This window comes from Anas platyrhynchos, chromosome 36 (assembly GCF_047663525.1).
Source record: "Anas platyrhynchos isolate ZD024472 breed Pekin duck chromosome 36, IASCAAS_PekinDuck_T2T, whole genome shotgun sequence".
NCBI classification, from domain to species: domain Eukaryota; kingdom Metazoa; phylum Chordata; class Aves; order Anseriformes; family Anatidae; genus Anas; species Anas platyrhynchos.
The window spans coordinates 5,145,001-5,158,064 of NC_092624.1; the positions used below are offsets into that span (position 1 = coordinate 5,145,001).

Here is a 13,064-nt window from a genome sequence, read left to right on the forward strand (position 1 = left end):
TTCTCCTCCTCCACCTTTTTTTTTTTTCTTTTTTGCCACCACCTCCTCCTCTAGTATTCTACTATTTCTCCACCACCTTCTTCTCCTCTTCCACCTCCATCGTGTCCCTCTGCCTATCCCTTGCTCACCTCCTCTTTTGTCACCACTCCTACTCATGCCGCCACCTCCTCAATCTTCTCCGCCACCTCCTCCTCCGCCACCTCCTCCACTGCCCCCTTCCTCTCTTACTCCCCCTTTTCCACCTATGCCTCTTCCTCATCCTCCTCCTTTTCTGTTTCCACCTTCTCCCATCTCCCCTCTCCAACACTCTGGCTCCCACTGCCCCCCTTGGCCCATTTATAGGGAGGAGCAGCCACATCCCCGATTGATGACAAGCCATTTGCATAATAGCTAACAATCGCTACCCAGGCAACAAGCAACGCATCACAGAGCGTCATCAAGATGATAGGAGCCACCAGCTGCTACCTTACAGGGTCACAGTGCCATGGTCCTGTGGGGTGACAAATGGAACTAGAATTAGGAGCGGTGGGCAGCGCTCACAGCCATAGCCTCCCAGAGAAGCCGCCTTGGCGCACCTGGTTCCTGGCAACTCCTCCTGCCATTTCTGGGCTCACGATCATTGCTACCAGCATGCCTTAGCAAGGAGCATGCAGAGGAAGTTGGCCAGGAAGCTTCTGCCGAGGTGGAGGAGGCTGTGGAGGAGGAATAGTCAGTGGGGCTGGAGAAGGAGAAGGAGGAAGAGGCAGTGGAGGTGGAGGAGGTGTTGGAGGTGCAAGAGGCAGGGAAGGAGGAGAAGGAGGAGGAAAATGAGAAATAGGATTAGCAGGCGGGGGGCGAGGAGGACGCGGTAGACAAGGAGGAGGCAGTGGACAAGAAAAAGGCCGTGGACGATGAGGAGGAAGTGGAGGAGGAGGACGTGGTGGAGGTATCATAGAATCATTATTGTTGGAGGAGACCTTCACATTTGTCCGGTCTAGTCATCACTGTACTACCAATGTCACCCAATAAACCATGTTCCTAAGCACCAGCTCCAACCTTTCCTTGAATGGTGGAGGTATCATAGAATCATTATTGTTGGAGGAGACCTTCACATTTGTCCGGTCTAGTCATCACTGTACTACCAATGTCACCCAATAAACCATGTTCCTAAGCACCAGCTCCAACCTTTCCTTGAACACCCTGCTCCTCTGGGGCCTCCTCCACAGGTCGCAGCCTCCTCTAGGGCAGATCCACCTGTTCCAACGGGGGCTCCTCCACGGGGGGGCTGCAGCGTGGGGATCTGCTCCACGGGGGACCCATGGGCTGCAGGGGGACAGCCTGCTCCACCAGGGGCCTCTCCCTGCACAGCCCGCAGGGGAACTGCTGCTGTGAGCCTGGAGCACCTCCTGCTTCCTGCTGCACGGCCCTTGGGGGCTGCACAGAGCTTTCCCACTCCTCCCTGAGCCAGACACTGCTGGGCAGCAGCTTTTGTTCCCTTTCTTAGATGGGCTCTCCCCCAGGCGCAAACATCATCCTTTTGCTCTGCGTTCTGGGCAGCAGCGGGTGGGTCCCTCCTGGAAGGAGCCTCCTGGAAGCGGCCCTGAGCTCCCATGGGGCAGCTGCTGCATTCTTCTCACAGAGGACACCCCTGCAGCCCCCCGCTCCCACAGCCTGGCCACGCAAACCCAAGCCAAGACACTGAGCGAGCCTCCCTGATTGCCAGCCAGCAGCTGGCTCAGCCTGGGACCCCAGGCCAGTGCCCACAAGACTCTCCTGGGCCTTCCAAAGCAAGCCTTGTGGGGATGGAGCACCCACAAAGAACGGACTCACACAACAGGACTCCTTGCCAACACCGCCTCACAGACACCTGGGCCTTGAGCAGGTAGCTCCCCTTGAGCGAGCTCATTTCCTTCCCAGGAGCTGAAATGTGCCGTTTCGGGGGCATTTGGGGGCTACAGCGTGCTGCTAAGAGGGATGTTGGAGCTCCTGCAGGGCAGTGCTTCCACTAAGGCAAGGCCTTTTCTGCATCTTCTACTGCCCTGCAAGCGAGGATGCTTGGGGCACACAAGAAGCTGGCAGGGGACACAGCTGCAGGGATTGCAGGGATTCCTAAAGTCATAGCCAAATCCAAGAAAGAGAGGAGGACGTGATGCTTTTGATAGAAAGGAGCTGGGTTTTGGGGCAAAATCCGTCCCTTTTTCTATCCCGGAGACACCCAAGGGCGTAGGACAGCAGCACTGCAGGGCAGCAAGAGATGCTGTGCATTTCTCTCGTCGCCCTGAGACAGCCACTGGGTGACGATGGTGCCAAGCGTCTTGAAAGAGACCTTGCTTTCTCAGGCCCAGGTGTCCAGCTGCACACCAAGGCCATCCCTGGCTTCCAGGCGCAGTTGCCAGGCCCAAGGCCGAGCTCCTCTGCGAACCCCCAGCCCAGCAGACCTTGCTCCTGGCGTTGTGGAGCAGCCATTTCACGGGAGCCTTTTCTCCTGGCAGTCAGCTTAGCGCCATTAGCTCTGCCAGCGGGACGCCTGAGAGCCGTGGGAGCTCAGCAGAGAGTCACTGTCAGCCTTGGAGCTCAGAAAGGTGGGTGGCCACAAGTACCCTGAGCGTCCAGCTCGCATTGAGGACTGCTGCTGGCACTCGAGGCGTGGAGGTCGGCATGGTGCAATGGGAGACGCCACTGTCCTGCTGGTGGGACAAGAGACACTGATGTGCTGCTGCTGCAGGAGGAGACTTGAAGGTGCTGCTGCTTCGAGGTGCTGAGGAGCGGGCAGCCTCCATGCCGGTGGCTGAGCTGAGCATGCTCCTGTTCATTAGCGCTCTCCCCTTCCTCTCTTTTTCCGGAGGTGGAGAGAGAGAAACGCATAGATCTCTTTCTTTCCCGGTAGGAAATGGAAGAGCCTCGTATCTACATATTAGCCAGACTCTGCCTGGCGCCCTTGGGACTGGGGATCTGTGTTGATCTGTAAGAAAGAGCAATCGTCAGCACAGCAAATCCCCGTGACCTTGTGTCTATCAGCATCGTCCAAATCCCTCTCTAGAGCTGTGGGCTGGCTAAGCTGTGTGTTGGATGGTGAAAGTGGGAAATGGGAATGGGTTGGGAAAGGATGTGTGAGCCGAGAAATCCTTGCTGGGATGGGAAGACTTCCTTGGGGTGGAAAGGCATTGGGCTCGGCAATGAAAGAGATGGGAAATGTTCTCTGGGTTTGAAAGCATTGGGAAGCAAAAGCATTGGGATGGGCAGTCACTCCAGGGATGGGAAAGTACTGGGATGGGAAATCTTTAATGGGGTGGGTAACATTTATTGAAGTAGGAAAACCATGGGGAAGTCCTCCAAGAGAGGGGAATTCTTTGGGAAGAGATCTCTTTGGATGAAGGGAAAAATCTGTTTGTGTTGATGGGAAATCTTTTGTATGGGAATCTGTTCTCATGTGAACTTGTCAGGATGGGAAATGACCATGAGGATGAAAGCTGGTCCTGGGCTGGGAAATGCTCAGGACAGGCAAGAGGCGGTGTGGAAGCGTCGTGGGCATGGCAAGTGCTGCGTGGGAGGGAAAGCCTGCTGGGGATGGCCAAGTCTTGCGCTGGGCAGCCTGCTTGGCTCCAAAGCCTGCAGTCCTCCCCAAGATGTCGGCGAGGGGCTGGTCAGCCGTTGGGACGGAACCCCCGTTGCCCGCGTTCCCCAAGCAACCGCCCCACTCTCCAGCCACCATGGCAGGTCCAGCAGCCGGCTCCCGCTCCTCCCGGGGCTGCGGCCCTGCTGGCGAGCCCAGCGCCCCAGAGCTCAGCCCAGCGCCCTTTTTCCCACAGAGGGTTTCCCCAGACGGCTTCCGCGGCTTCCGCAGACGCAAAACTCCCCCTTCGTCGTCCCAGCCGTGCCGCCAACGGTGGCTGCCTGGCTGCTTCCCTCCCTCCCCGGAGCGATGGCGCTGCCCTTGCAGCCCCCCCAGGTACCCACCCTCCCCTCCGCACTGCCCCAGGCCACCGTCTGGCACGTGGTGCCGGGGGTCCAGGGGCAGGTGCTGCAGCTCCCCGCCAGGGTGCAGCTGCCACCTGGGTGGCACCTCCCAGCCCAGGGGCACCACCTGCAGCTTGGGCAGCTCCCCGCCGCCACCATGGGGCAGCTCCCTGCTGGGGGGCAGCTCCCCGCCGTGGGGCATAACCTGCAGCTGGTGCAGCTCCCCGCTGTGGGGCAAAACCTGCAGCTGGTGCAGCTCCCAACCATGGGGCACCAGCTGCAGCTGGTGCAGCTCCCCGCCGTGGGGCAGCTCCCCCACACCGCTCCTCCCTGTGCCCCCGTCCATCAGTGGGGACAGCCCATGGTGACGGGGACACTGGTGCCCCACCATGCGCTGGGGCTGGGGCCCAGGGCCGTGCTCCATGGGGAGCTCCTGCACCCCGCAGGCACATGCCTGCTGCAGGCCCCCGCCCAGCGCAACCCCCCGCCACCCCTCGTCCCGGGGCCTCCGCTGTGGGGGCAGGCGCTCCCCGCACCCTGCACCCTCAGCAGCAGCCGGGGGCAGCTGCCGGAGCCCTGCTTGCATGCCGTGGGGCTCAGCGAGGACCAGGGGCCCCCGCTGCCCGGCCCCACTCCTCCCGAGCCTGCCCAGGCTCCAGCGACCGCCAGCACCCAGACGGCGACGCCCGACGGTGAGTTTGGGGCTGGCACAGCCGGCCGCTTGTGGCCCCACACCCAGGGGCCATGGCAAAGCTGGCAGTGGGGGATGCTTGGGGGATTGCATTGGCTTGCTTTTTCCTCAGCGGCGACACTTGCAGAGGTGCCTGAGGAGCCCCTGGAGCTGCTGGAGCTGGGCCCCGATGCCTTCGCCGAGGCCTTTCCCCAGCTGGCAGGGGACAGCCAGCAGCTGCAGCACCTGCAGGACCAGCTCCCGGCCGACCTGGACAGCTCTGGCTTGGAGGAGCTGCTCAGCTGCCTGGATGCCGTGGAGCCCCAGGACGCCTTCGCCGCTGTCCCCAGCAGTCCTGTCCTCAAGCGCTTCCTCTCGCAGCTGCCCGACCTCTGCGAGGACATCGAGGAGCCCAGCACACAGGGACTGGCAGCCACCAGAGCGCTGGGTGAGGTCCCCTCAAGCCCTGGGCTGCACCCCGACAAGGTGCAGGCTGGGCGGGCGCTGCAGCCCCCTGCAGCTGCTGTGCCGCCACTCAGCTCCCCCCTCAAGCCTGCAGCCCGGCCCCAGCTCAGGAGAGCCCTGCCCAAAAGGCCCCCCCAGCAGGAATTCATCCCTGCCTGCAGGAGAACCCTGCCCCAGCCTCCCTTGGCTCCCCTCAAGAGGCGCCCCGACCCTGACTGCCTCCCTGCCCACAAGAGACCCCTGCCCCAGCCTCCCCAGGCTCCCGTCCAGAGCCCCCCCGACCCTGACTTCCTCACTGCCCTCAGGAGAGCCCTGCCCAAGCCTCGCCTGAGTCCCCTCCAGAGACCCTCCGACCCTGCCCGCAGGAGACCCATGCCCAAGCCTCTCCCCAAAAGGCCCCCCCAGCAGGAATTCATCCCTGCCCGCAAGAGAACCCTGCCCCAGCCTCCCTTGGCTCCCCTCAAGAGGCCTCAACTTCTCCCAGCCCTCAGGAGAGCCCTGCCCAGTCCCCCTCGCAGTCCCCTCCAGAGCCCCCCGCTCTGGAGGGGACTGCCCACGGCTCTGCCCACGCAGCCGCGCACGCTGCAGCGTCCGGCGCAGCCCCGCGGGGACTACGTGCCCTGCGTGGGGCCCTGGGCGGGCGGCGACGCAGCGCCCACACCGCTGGAGGAGCAGGAGTCGTCGGTGCCCATCACGCCGCAGCAGCGTCCCGAGCGGGAGCGCCTCAAGAAGCTGGCCCAGGAGGAGCGGCAGCGGGCGACCCACCACATGAGGATCGGCCCCGGGCAATTCTTCGAGCAGCGGCAGAAGGACCACGCCAGAGCCTACTCTTACGGCTACCCGTGACCGACCTCGGGCTTCTCCTCGACGGCCCCCGCAGCACCCAGGCCCGCTCAGCACGCAGGCAGGCACAGAGACCTCTGCAGGCACCTGCTCCAGCTTCAGCCACGCTCCTCAGCCCTTGCCCCTCTCGCTTGCCCTCTCCCCTCTCTCGTGCTGGACCTACGCACTGCTTGCCACTCTCAGGGATGGGCAACGGCAAATGCCAATGGCAAATGCGCGCGCGCCTCACCCAGGAAGGTGGCAATGGCAAGCTGGGGGGATGCTGGCAGCAGCTGGGCTGGGAAAGCTTGCCCATGGCAACTGCTGCTTGGGACACCAAAGGGCTGAGAGACAAGACTTAGCTCTTCTTTCGGGGCATTGCTCTTCTTTGCTGCCTTCTGGATTACATTCCTCTCCTTAGGTGCTCACTCAGCAAGGCCTCTGCCTGCAGCTCTTCTTGCACTGGGACACCGAGGGGATCAGAACTGGGACGTTGTTGGGATAGGAAATGATCAGTGGGATGGGAAGTGATGATGGGGATAGGAACTCATTGGCACGGGAAAAATGGGTTTTATTTGTATTAAATTTACATTTTTAAATTTTATTTAATTTCCTGGGTTTTATTTGTATTAAATTTAAATTTTTAAATTTTATTTAAATTTCTGAGTTTTATTTTTATTAAATTTAAATTTTCAAATTTTATTTAATTTACTGAGTTTTATTTTTATTAAATTTAAATTTTTAAATTGTATTTAATGTACTGGTTGTATTATTTATTTCATGAAATCCACTTTATTGACTGTGTTGTACAGTATGGCATTGTTTCATTATTAGAAAATGATAAGTATTTACTATTATTAATTAAACAATATTTACATATTTTATACATTATAAATTATCAATATTCTCATTTCTAATTTTGTTTGTTTTTATTCCTTTTCTACCCTATTAAACTCTCTTTATCCCAGTGCACTGGTTTGGACTTTAGTTTTTCTTCCGAGTCGTTGTGGATCCACTCCGGATGGGGGGACATTAGCGAACGCCTGTGTGCTTCAGATCCAAGGTCACCTTTGCCCTCAACTCAAGATCCATGTTTGCATCTGTTGTCATGAAGCAATGTTAACAACAGCAACAATTAAGTTACCTCATTTATTATTTCATGTTATTTCATGATTTCATGTTCAGTTATTTCATGCAGCCCGCTCCCGCTGCCCATGCTCAGGCCGGGCATGGATGTGGACATGGCCAGCACAGACGGCAGAAAATGGGTGCATGGCTGGATGGCTGGCTGGGTGGGAGTTGGGAATTCAGCCTTGGGATCAGAACTGGGAGGTTATTGGGATAGGAAATGATCAGTGGGATGGGAAGTGATGATGGGGATAGGAACTCATTGGGATGGGAAAAATGGGTTTTATTTGTATTAAATTTACATTTTAAAATTTTATTTAATTTACTGGGTTTTATTATTTATTTAATTAAATCCACTTTCTTGACTGTGTTGTACAGTATGGCATTGTTTCATTATTATAAATGATAAGTATTTTATATTATTAATTAAACAATATTTCTATATTTTATACTCGTAAGGGGGTGTCGAGAGGCAGGAGACCTTTTCTCCATTAACACCAGCGACAGGACCCACGGGAACGGGGTTAAGCTGAGGCAGGGGAAATTTAGGCTTGACATAAGGAGGGGGTTCTTCACAGAGAGGGTGGTTGCACACTGGAACGGGCTCCCCAGGGAAGTGGTCACTGCACCGAGCCTGTCTGAATTTGAGAAGAGATTGGACCGTGCACTTAGTCACATGGTCTGAACTTTTGGGTAGACCTGTGCGGTGTCAAGAGTTGGACTTGATGATCCTTAAGGGTCCCTTCCAACTCAGGATATTCTATGCTTCTATGATTCTATGATACATTATAAATTATCAATATTCTCATTTCTTATTTTGTTTGGTTTTATTCCTTTTGTACCCTATTAAACTCTCTTTATCACAGTGCACTGGTTTGTTCTTATACTTTTTCTTACACTGTGGAGCCCAAAACTGCACTCAGTACTCAGTACATGGAATACCAAGAGAGACTGCCTGGCATTTTCTCTTCTCTGCAGAAGCTCTGTTGCTAACACTGTCCAGAAATCACCACTGTCACAGACAGTAGTAGCATTCCCTCCTCCCACAGTTGGTTCTTCCCCCCCAAGACTTAGACACCATCCAGAAAAATAAGAGGAATAATACTAATAAAGTAAATAAAATAAAATAAAATAAAATAAAATAAAATAAAATAAAATAAAATAAAATAAAATAAAATAAAATAAAATAAAATAAAATAAATAATAAAATAAATAATAAAATTAATTAAAATAGTCAAAAGCCGTCAGGAAGGCAGTGGTGCAGACTGTGGAGAGCCTGGGTTCAAATCCTTCTTCTGTGAGGCTCTGAACCTATATCCCACCACAATCTCTCTGCTAATGTATGGCAGGGAAAGGAGGAAGAAAGAACATATCTCCTGCACTTTCCATTTATTGTTGACTGACAATTCTGTAGAGTTATAAAGCCTCAATCAGTGAGATACAGGGTTCTTCTCACATTGTCTCACTGTGCCCTAAGCGGAACAGCTCTCATTTAATAGATGCTTCACCACAAAATCATGAGTCATCTGCAGTTTTGAACTTTTCTCTCTCATTTAATAGATGCTTCACCACAAAATCATGAGTCATCTGCAGTTTTGAACTTTTCTGGGATCAAGTCCCTTCAGATGGTTGAGGAATCTGCTCCAGCACCTATGTAAACTGGTGCTCTACTAAGCTAGTGAGTGAACAAGAGAGAAATCCTCTGCTAGATGACTTGACAAATTGGGTCTGAAAATAGTGTTGAGGCAGAATAGTCCACGATTTTTGCCTTGGGTGCACAGAGGGATTGGGTGTTGTAGACTTCTTTTATTCTTCATTAAGATAAACATTTTCAAAAATGTGCTTGTTTCATTGTCTTTTGTAAAAACAAGGAGTTCTGTTTGAGGAATGGGAGTTGTGAAAACTCCCTGCTGAAGTAAGGAGCTGTATAATGCTTAGCTAGACACTATGAAAATTCCTTTGCTTAATGTAACAAAAAAGAGAACCCTCTCCCCTTCTCTCCTTCTGCATCTCAGTAGCCTCTTTTGTTCAAAAGACACTGCTGCAAAGTTCATGTAACCATCTCCTGATAAGTTGTTAAACTAGTGTATCAACATCCTGCCTTCCTGTCTCACGCTGGGCCAACATGACCAAATAAAGAAAGAAGTTGAACCACAACGCCGAGGAAGACTACGGCCTTCATCTTCACGACCACCAGAGGGACAGAGACGACCCCCTAGCAACAGTGCGCGCAGTCGCAGAACATACCCGGACGTGCTGCGTAATCCTGAAATCACCAAGATATAAAAAGGGACCCTGGGGGGGGTGAGGTGCGCGCCGTTGGCGGAGCCGAGACTCCCCGGCCGCCCAGCGCTGTTTTGCTTGCTGTTGCTTACTCAATAAATTCCTTTCTATTATTAATGCAATGCTCTCTGAAAATTAATTAAGGGGGCAACTTATAACAAATTTGGTGCCGTGACTCGGATGAAGGCAATCTGATTGAAAGACCTTCGGAGGGGGCGCCCCGCTGATTTCAGCGGCCTTCGCTAGGACTACTTTCATTCAAATCCTTCACCGACGAACCCTAAATTCGGCAGCAAGCAAATAAAGCCGGCAACCCCTAGTAATCTTTGTGCACGAAGACCGAACGAAGACTCAGGAGTGAGTAAGTATAGGCCGGTGATCCGTTCGGTTGGGGTTGGGTATCCTGGAGCGTAGCGTTGTGAGACGTCCAATTGCGGACGAAGCGAGTGCGGACCCCTCGGTAGTGCGGTTCCCACATCCCGCGAGGGACTGGGCCACGAAAAGGGGGAAGCGATTTGTGTGTGTGTGTGTGAAGGCGCTCCAGAAGATGGGACAGAAGAAGAGTAAGCCTTCTGGTCCCATGGGCAGGGTAACGTCTGATGTTAGGTTACCCTGGGATTAATGATTAAAAATTGGCAGGATTCCCCTTTTAGGCGGGGAAGCAATAAAGTAAAAATGATACATTATTGTGTTGAAGTTTGGGGTGGTAAACAGATTCGAGGAGACCACCTTTACTGGCCTGTATTTGGGTCCTTTGAAGATTGGGTTTGCCAGGCCCTAAATATTTATGTAAACTCAAAGGAACCTTTTAGTTTGGAAGAAAGTGAATATGGACATTTGTGGATCAGCTTGGAAACTTGAGCCGATTTATATCCTCTAAAAGAAAAAGGAGGGGATGGGAGGCAGAAGAAAAACCGAGAATTAGAGATCCCAGCCCCACTGTCTCCCTATATTTCACCACCACCACCTGCAGCCCCTCCGACTCCCGGGCTTCCTAATCCGCAACCCCAGGGAGACTCTGATAGCGACTCTGACTCTAGCGTTCAGGGACCAGTGACTAGGAATATGTGGCTGTCCCCATTAACTCTGGGGACGTCCGAGATTTTAAGAAAGAGACAGGAGGAGGGTAAGCGAGCTTTAATGGCAACTGGCACAATGTTTCCAGCTGCTGAGGAATAATTCTAACTGGAATAATAATTGTACATTGTATATTGTATATATAAAAGCCGGGGCATTTTTGTTAAAGTGTTCTTTTATACCTATGTTAATATGTAAATATGTAAATATAAGAACTGCCATTGAGGTGTATGTCTAAGGGAACAAAATTTGCCCAGGCATATTATCGGCTCATCAGGTTTAAATGTTCCCAGTGTAATTGTCTACAGGCAGTTAATTTACAGTGGTCTGATTTTACTTGTGTATCTATATATTGTGGATTTTGGAGGGATTGGGATTGACTAGTAAAGAGCTTCTAGGAAAACAGTGGAATATTAACCACTGCAGATTACAATAGGAAAAGTTCAAAGCAAAGAAATCCCGAGGAAAAGCCCCCTAGGATGTATACTAACACATTGGAGGGATATAGTGGGGTGAAAGGGTACAGAAAGTAAAAGAACTCTTATCAAATATTGTAATCAGTGGTGGCCACTTTATAAACTAGAGGATGGAGCGGAGTGGCCCCTAAATGGAAGTATTAATTATAACACCATATTACAGTCAATGTTGTTTTTGTGGAAAGAAGGAAAACAGGATGAAATGTTGTATATTGATGTTGTTTCAGCATCTTGGAGGGAAAAGGTACGGAATTAAGTTGGCCCCTGACTGAGCCTTTGATGTCGGCATTAGAAAAGTAAAGGCTAGAGAAAGATAAAGGAAGTGTTAAAAGGTTTGTTGAAAGTGTTAAAGGTATTCGAAGTTGAATGAGCAGGGAAAGGTGATGTAGGCATTATCTAAGTAACAGTCTAGAAGTTTTGGTATATTTTCATATTTGCTGTGGTGTTTGTTCAGTTTCCCAAGCATCAGGGAGGGGGGAACAGCCTGCTCCACCAGGGGCCTCTCCAGCGGCCGCAGGGGGGCTTCGGCTCCAGCGCCTGGAGTGCCTCCTCCCCCTCCTTCTGCACTGACTTTGGTGTCTGCGGGGGGGGTTTCTCGCTCTCCCAACTGCTGTTACTTGTAAAGTATCAGGGATTAAATTAACTAATGAAACCCTAAATGTGATGGGGGTAGAAGGGACTGGGATAACAGTGCCACTTTTGGGGGATACCAAGCTGAGACTAGGGGATAAAATGATCATTGGGCAATTACTGTATGTATCCAAGGCAGGGACTAACTTGTTGGGAAGGGATTTGATGATTAAATTGGGCATTCAACTAGTAAATTGTTAGACTGGAATAACAGTGTTATTAATGCAGTGCTCTCTGGCCCTGAGAGCAAACATACATGTATATTCACCTCTGACTGGAAAGACCCTGAAATGGGGGCGAAAGCAACAATATAGATGGACAATTTTACCTCAGGGGTTTACAGGGCCACCTATCTATTTGGGTAAATTCTAAAAAAGATTTTGGAACAATTACAACCTCCCAAGGAGGTATTAATGTTACAAATATGTGGATCATTTTAAGGAAAATTGATACTCCCTGATGGGAGAGAAATGCTGAATAAAGTGATAATGAGTCAAATATTAACTGTTTTACATCAGAAGAGTCATTGGGAGGTGCAAGCAATGTGTGATGTTGTTCTAAGAAAGCATGTCTGTGTAGGAATATATATTTTAGAGAAGCACACATGCAGAGGATGTACTATATGTCAAAAGGTAAATAAAAAGGCCTTCTGTAACCTATCTAGAGGGGGACGGGAGCCAGGGCTTTGACCTTTCCAAAGTATACAGGTAGACTTTACCGAGTTACTTGTTTGTCCTAATTGACCACGTGACTGAATGGGTGTAAAGCTTTACTGCAAGGGTTAAAGCAGGCCTTAGAGATTGAGTGGGATTTTCACAGCCCCTGGCACCCCTCCCCTTCTGGAAAGGAAGAGTGAATGAATGGTGAAATTAAGAAACAACTAACAAAACTTGTGCTGGAAACTAAGGCTTCTTGGGTAAAATGCTTACCCCTTGCACTGTTAAACATATGGACACAGCCCAGAACTGATGTAGGAATTTCTCCTTTTGAAATGCTATATGGTATACCCTATGACTTGGAATTGCCACTTGATCACCCTCAATTCTAATTAAGACTTGGAAAGAGACTGTTTTAACACCACGATGGGGAAGGCCCCTATGTTATTTTGCTTACCACAGAAACGGCTATTCGAACTGCGCAGAAAGGATGGACGCATGCCAGCTGTGTGAAAGGACCAATCCGGGAAGGTAAATGGGAGGCAGCTCCAGGCCCTGACGACTTGAAGCTGACACTAAGACAGACTCGATAAGTATTGTATATTATCTGTGTATCGTGGGAAGGGGAGGAGGCCCTGTTTCAAAGGCTCCCTAGTAGGTTCCCCTGAAGAACACTGCTGCTGCCAAGAAGAACCGATACCTTGTAGTTCGCTGCAACCGAACTGACAAGCGAGGCAGAGAAGTGAAAACGGTGGGGGACTGAGGGGCCGACAATTTAGATGGGCTCCAACCACCTCCTACGATACATGGGAGTCAGTATCATCGTTTTGGTCAGCTATGGGTCTGCGCATCCCCATCAGCCTTTTAAATGGAGCTTGATCAGATGGAAGGATCAATTCGTCATCCAGCAAACAACGACAG

General features: G+C 51.6%; 1 long non-coding RNA gene across 1 annotated transcript in view; it reads right to left on the bottom strand.

Annotated features, from left to right (window-relative positions):
• Nucleotides 1-1,039, bottom strand: part of LOC106015014 (uncharacterized) — a 3,843-nt gene extending 2,804 nt beyond the window's left edge. The window contains exon 1 of the long non-coding RNA XR_011806192.1: nt 1-1,039. This exon is cut by the window's left edge and continues 938 nt beyond it. This is a non-coding gene — a long non-coding RNA (uncharacterized lncRNA).
• Between the last annotated feature and the right edge of the window lie 12,025 nt (nt 1,040-13,064).